Raw genomic sequence first — 6,503 nt, 5'->3', positions numbered from 1 at the left:
CGACTGTTATGTCCCCAACCCCACCCACCCCACCAGACCTCTAAAACGTCCTGGAGCCTCCAATCTTTTTGAGGTTTAGGTGCATCTTCTCTGATTGAACCCAGAACCAGCAGCCCTCTGCTGTATATGTGTTGTGGGCCTCATATCACCTGGTGTATACAGCTTGGTTGGTGGCCCAATGTCTGAGAGATCTCTGAGATCTAGGTTATTTGAGACTGCTAGTCCTCCTACAGGTTGCCCTACTCCTCAGCTTCTTCCAGCTTTTCCTAATTCAACCAGAGAGATCAGCAGCTTCTGTTCATTGGTTGGGTGCAAACATCTGCATCTGACTCTTTCAGCTGCTTGTTGGGTCTCTTTTTGTGAGCACTCCATAACCTCAGTAATAGTGTCAGGCCTTAGGACCTCCCCTTGAGCCTCCCCTTGAGCCTCCCACTTTGGGCCTGTCCCCGTACCTTCTTTTCTCTTCTCCATTTCCATCCCTGCAGTTCTTTCAGACAGGAACAATTATGGGTCAGAGTTTTGATTGTGGCATAGCAGTCCCATCCCTCACTTGAAGCCCTGACTTTTTGCTGGAAGTGGGCTCTACAAGTTCCCTTTCCCTACTGGAGGGCATTTCTTCTATGGTCCCTCTCTTTGAATCCTGAGAGTCTCTCATCTCCCAGGTCTCTGGTACATTCTGGTGGGTCCTCCCAACCTCCTACCTCCTGAGGTTGCCTGTTTCCATTATTTCTGCTAGCCCTCAGGGTTACAACCTTTCCCCCCACCCAATAAAAGACTATGTTACTCATCCCCTTTTCCTCCTTTCTTGTGGTTGCTTTCTTTTCCCTCCCAGGTGGAACTGAGTCATCCTCACCTGGTCCTCTCAGCTTGTTAACCTTTCTGAGTTCTGTGGACTGTATCTTGGGTATTCTATACTCTTTTTTTGGATAATGTTCTCTTAGTGAGTGCATACCATGCATGACTTTTGGATCTTAGTTACCTGACTGAGGATGACATTTTCTAGTTCCATCTGTTTGCCTGCAAAACTTAGGATGTCCTCATTCTTAGTAGCTAAGTAGTACTCCATTGTGTAAATGAACCACATTTTCTATATCTATTCTTCTGTCACGGTACATCTGGGTTGTTTCTAGCTTCTGACATCACAAATAAGGCCATATGAACAGAGGCAGAACACATGCCCCCCTGTAGCATGATGGGGCATCTTTTTGAGTATATGCTGGATCTCCAGATAGATCTATTTCTGATTTTCTGAAGAATCTTCAAACTTATTTCCAGAGTGGTTGTACCAGTTTGCAATCCCACAAGCAATGGAGGGGTGTTCCTCTTTCTCCCCATCCTTGACAACACATGTTGTCACCTGAGGTTTTGATCTTGGCTATTCTAATTGGTGTAAGGTAGAATCTCAGGGTCATTTTGATTTTCATTTCTCTCATCACTAAGTACTTTGAACATTTCTTTAGGTGCTTCTCAGTCATTCGAGATTCCTCTGTTGTGAATTCTCAGTTTAGTTCTATACCCCGATTTTTGATTGGATTGTTTGGGTTTTTGATGGTTAGTTTCTTGAGTTCTTTATACATTTTGTATATTAGCCCTCTATCAGTTATGGGGTTAGTGAAGTTTTTTTCCCAGTCTGTAAGTTGCCAATTTGTCTTATTGACTATGTCCTTTGCCTTACAGAAGCTTTCTAGTTTCATGAGATCCCATTTATCAATTCTTGATCTTAGAGCATGAGCCATGAGAGTTCTGTTTAGGAAATTTCCCCCTGTATCAATGAGTTCAAGGTTCTTTCCCAGTTTCTCTTCTATTAGATTCTGTGTATATGGTGTTATGTGGAGGTCCTTGTTCCATTTGGATTTGAACTTGGTGCAAGGTGACAAATATGGGTTTATTTTCATTTTCCTACATAAAGATTACCAGTTAGACCAGCACCATTTATTGAAGGTGCTTTCTTTTTTCCATTGTATATTTTTGGCTCTTTCTCAAAGATCAAGTGTGCATAAGCATGTGATTTTATTTCTGGGTCTTCAATTCTATTTCTTTGTTCAACCTTTCCGTCTCTGTACCAATACCTGCAGTTTTTAATCACAATTGCTCTGTAGTAGAGATTGAGTTCAGGGATGGTGATTCCCCATCCATCCTTTTATCGTTAAGAATTGTTTCTGCTATTCTTGGTTTTTTTGTTTTTTGTTTGTTTGTTTGTTTTGTTTGTTTGTTTTTGTTTTTTTTGCCTTTCCAGATGAATTTGAGAATTGCTCTTTCTATGTCTTTGTAGAATTGTGTTGGGATTTTGATGGTGATTGAGTTGAATATGTAGATTGCCTTTGGTACTGTTAATTCTGCTAATCCATGAGCATGGGAGATCTCTCCATTTTCTGAGATCTTTGATTTCTTTCTTGAGAGACTTGAAATTATTGTCATACAGATCTTTCACTTGTCTTGTTAGAGTTACCACAAGATATTTTATATTACTTGTGGCTAATTGTGAAGGAAGTTGTTTCCCTAATGTCTTTTTCAGCCTGTTTGTCATTTGTATAAAAGAAGGCTACTGATTTGAGTTAATTTTATATCCAACCACTTTGATGAAATTGTTTATCAGCTGGAGAAGGTCTCTGGTTGAATTTTGGGGATCACTTATGTATACTATCCCATATCATCTGCAAATAGTGAAACCTTTATTTCTTCTTTGCCAATTTGAATCTGCTTGGTCTATTTTCATTCTATTATTGTTCTAAATTTTGAGTACTACACTGAATAGTTATGGGGAGAGTGGGCATCCTTGTCCCTGATTTTAGTGGGATTGCTTCAAGTATCTCTCCATTTAATTTGATATTGGCTGTTGGTTTGAAGTAAATTGTTTTTATTATGTTTGGGAATGGGCCTTGAATTCCTGATTTCTCCAATACTTTTAACATGAAGGGGTATTGTATTTTGTCAAATGTTTTTTGTGCATCTAAGGAGATGATCATGTGATTTTTTTTTCTTTGAGTTTGTTTATATAGTGGACTACTTTAATGGATTTTTGTATGTTGAACCAACCTTCCATCCCTGGGATGAAACCTATTTGATCATGGTAAATGATGGTTTTGATATGTTCTTGGATTCGGTTTGCAAGAATTTATTAGGTATTTTTACATTGATTTTCATAATTGAAGTTAGTCTGAAGTTCTCTTTTTCTATTAGGTCTTGTGTGGTTTAGGTATCAGAGTAATTGTGGCTTCATTGAATGAATTAGGTAGTGTTCCTTCTGTTTCTATTTTTTGGAAGTTTGAGGGATATTCGTATCAGGTCATCTTTGTAGGTCTGGTAGAATTCTGAACTAAATTCATCTGCCCCGGCTTCTTTTGGTTGGGAGGTTTTTAATGACTACTTCTATTTCCTTACGGGATATGGATCTGTTTAATAGTTTCCCTGCTCTTGATTTGACTTTGGTATGTGATATATGTCTAGAAAACCATCCATTTAATCTAGATGTTCCAATTTTTTTGAATATAGGCTTTTATAAAAACAAAAGGATCTAATGGTTTTTTGAATTTTCTCCATTTCTGTTGTTATGTACCCCTTTTCACTTCTGATTTTGTTAATTTGGATACTGCCTCTGGGCCCTTTTGTTTGTTTGGTTAGGGGGTTATCTATCTTGTTGATTCTCTCAAAGAACTAACCTTTGGTTTTGTTCATTCTTTGAATTATTCTCTTTGTTTATATTTGGTTGATTTCAGCCTTGAGTTTGACTATATCCTGCCATCTATTCCTCTTGAGTGAGTTTGTTTCTTTTTGTCTAGAGCTCTCACGTGTGCTGTTAAGTTGCTAATGTAAGATCTCTCCAGTTTCTTTACCAGTGTACTTAGTGCTATGAATTTTCTTCTTAGCACTGCTTTTACTGCGTCCCATAAGTTTGAGTATGATATGCCAGTGTTTTCATTAAATTCCAAGAAGTCCTTAATTTCTTTCTTTATTTCTTCCCTGACCAAGTTATCACTAAGTAGAGAGTTGTTCAGTTTCCACGTGTATGTGGGCTTTCTGTTGCTTTTGCTATTATTGAAGACCAGCCTGAGGCCATGGTGATCTGATAGGTTGAGGGTTGTTTTATGTGGTTGATTTTGGAGAAGGGACCATAAGGTGCTGAGAAGAACGTGTATTCTTTTGTCTTAGGGTGAACTGTTCTGTAGATATCTGTAAAAATCCATTTGGTTCATAACCTCTATTAATTTCACTGTGTCTCTGTTTAGTTTTATTTCAAGGACCTGTTCGTTGGTGAGAGTGTGGTGTTGAAGCCTCCCACTATTATTGTGTGGGGTTCAATGTGTGTTTTGAGCTTTAGTAAGGTTTCTTTCATGAATGTGATTCATGATTTCATGAATGCCCCTGGCATTTGGGGCATAGATGTTCAGGATTGAGACATTCTCTTGGTGGATTTTCCCTTTGATGAATATGAAGTGTGCTTCCTCATCATGCTTAATAACTTTGGTTGAAAGTCTATTTCATTGAATATTGGGATGGCAACTCCAGATTGTTTCTTGGGATCATTTGCTTAGAAGACTTTTTTCCATCCTTTTACCTGAGATAGTGTCTATCTTTTTTATTGAGGTGTATTTTATATGAAGCAAAAATGCCTAATCTTTGTTTGTACATCCAGTCTGTTAGCTTATGGTCTTTTTATAGTTGAGTTGAGTCCATTAATATTGAGAGATATTAAGACAGATGACTCTTGGTTCCTGCTGCATTTGTTTTTATAGGTGGCTTTATGTGCTTGTGGCTCTCTCCTTTCTGCTGTGTTGTGAGATGTTTAATATTTTGTCTTTTCTTTGGTGTAGCTACCTTCCTTGTATTTGAGTTTTTCTTCTAGGATCCTCTATAAGGCTGGATTGGTAGATATATACTGTTTGAATTTGGTTTTGCCCTGGAATTTTTTGGTTTCTCCATTTATGTTGATTGAGACTTTTGCTGGGTATAGTAGCCTGCACTGGTGTTTGTGTTCTCTTAAAGGCTGCATGACCTCTGTCCAGGCTGTCTGGCTTTCATAGTATCTGTTGAGAAGTCTGATGTAATTCTGATAGGTCTGCCTTTATCTGTTACTTGGTCCTTTCCCCTTGCAGCTTTAAATATCCTTTCTTTGTTCTGTGCATTTAGTGTTTTGATTATTAGATGATGAGAGGATTTTTTTTTCTGATCCCATTTGTTTGGTGTTCTATAAGCTTCTTGTACCTTTATGGCCATCTCTTTCTCTCAGTTGGGGAAGTTTTCTTTTACAATTTTGTTGAAGACATTTTCAGATCCTTTGAAGTGGGAATCTTCATTCTCCTCTATTCCAATTATTCTTAGATTTGGTCTTTTCTTTGTGTCCTAAATTTCCTGGATGTTTTGGGTTAGGAGTTTTTTATGTTTTGAATTTTCTTTGATAGTTGTCTCTATCTCTTCTAAGGTATCTTCTACACCTGAGATTCTCTCTTCTATTTCTTCTATTCTGTTGGTGATACATCTGTAATTCCTGACCTTTTTCCTATGTTTTCCATTTCCAGGTTTGCCTTCCTTTGTGTTTTCTTTTTATTGGTTCTATTTTCACTTTTTAGGTTTTGAACCACTTTTATGCAATTTCACTTGTTTGATTTATTTTCCTGTATTTCTTTAAGGGTTATTGTTTCCTCCTTAAGGGCTTCACCTGTTTACCTGTGTTTTCCTGTATTTTTCAGTGAGTTATTATATCGTCCTTAAAGCACCTCTATTATCTTCATGAGACAGGGGTTTGGGGCCGCTTCCGATTTTCACATGTTGGTGTATTCAGGGCTTGTTGTGGTGGAGAACTTGCCTCTGTTGATGCCCACATATATTGGCTTCTGTTGCTTATGGTCTTGCACTTGCCTCTCCATCTGGTTATCCTTGGTGTTTGCTGGTCTGGGCAACTCTGTCTGGAGTCTGCCTCTTTTGTTGCTTCATGTCTCCTGGTAAGCCTGCATCCCTGGCTGTAGCAGACTTCCGTCTTCCAATTAGAGGATCTTTAGAGGGGCAGAGAAGCTTCTGATCTGTTGCCCTGGCTGCAGTCGATCTCTTGGAAGTCCTTCAGACTGTTGGATCTTTCAGAGGGAGCAGTCAAGTGTTGTCCTGTGTGAATTGTTTGCCAAGGGTCCCATGGACTGTGTTTCCGCTTCCCTGTGTACAGCAGAACTCCAGGAGGCTTTCAGTCTTTGGGATCAGTTGCCTGCATGCCTCAGGAGCCCCAGGGAGGCCTTCGACTGTGGTGTTGGTTGGCCGTTGCCCTGTGTGTACAGAGAAACCCTGGGATGCCTTTTAAACTGTGGTGTCTCTGAATGCAGTGGATCTCCTGGGATGTCTCCAGCTGTGGTGTCAGATGCCCTGGGTAGCAGATCTCCTGAGATGCCTCAGGGTGTGGTATCAAATGCTCTGAGTCAGTGATTTTCTGGTATGGCTCAGATATGGGATCTTCCAGGAGCAGACTAGCTAGCAGTCAAATGCTCATGCTCAGTGGATTTTCTGGTATGTCTCAGGAT

This window comes from Rattus rattus, chromosome 4 (assembly GCF_011064425.1).
Source record: "Rattus rattus isolate New Zealand chromosome 4, Rrattus_CSIRO_v1, whole genome shotgun sequence".
In the NCBI taxonomy this organism is placed as follows: Eukaryota; Metazoa; Chordata; class Mammalia; order Rodentia; family Muridae; genus Rattus; species Rattus rattus.
The sequence above is the reverse complement of the archived record's forward strand: the minus strand, read 5'-3'. Positions refer to the sequence as shown.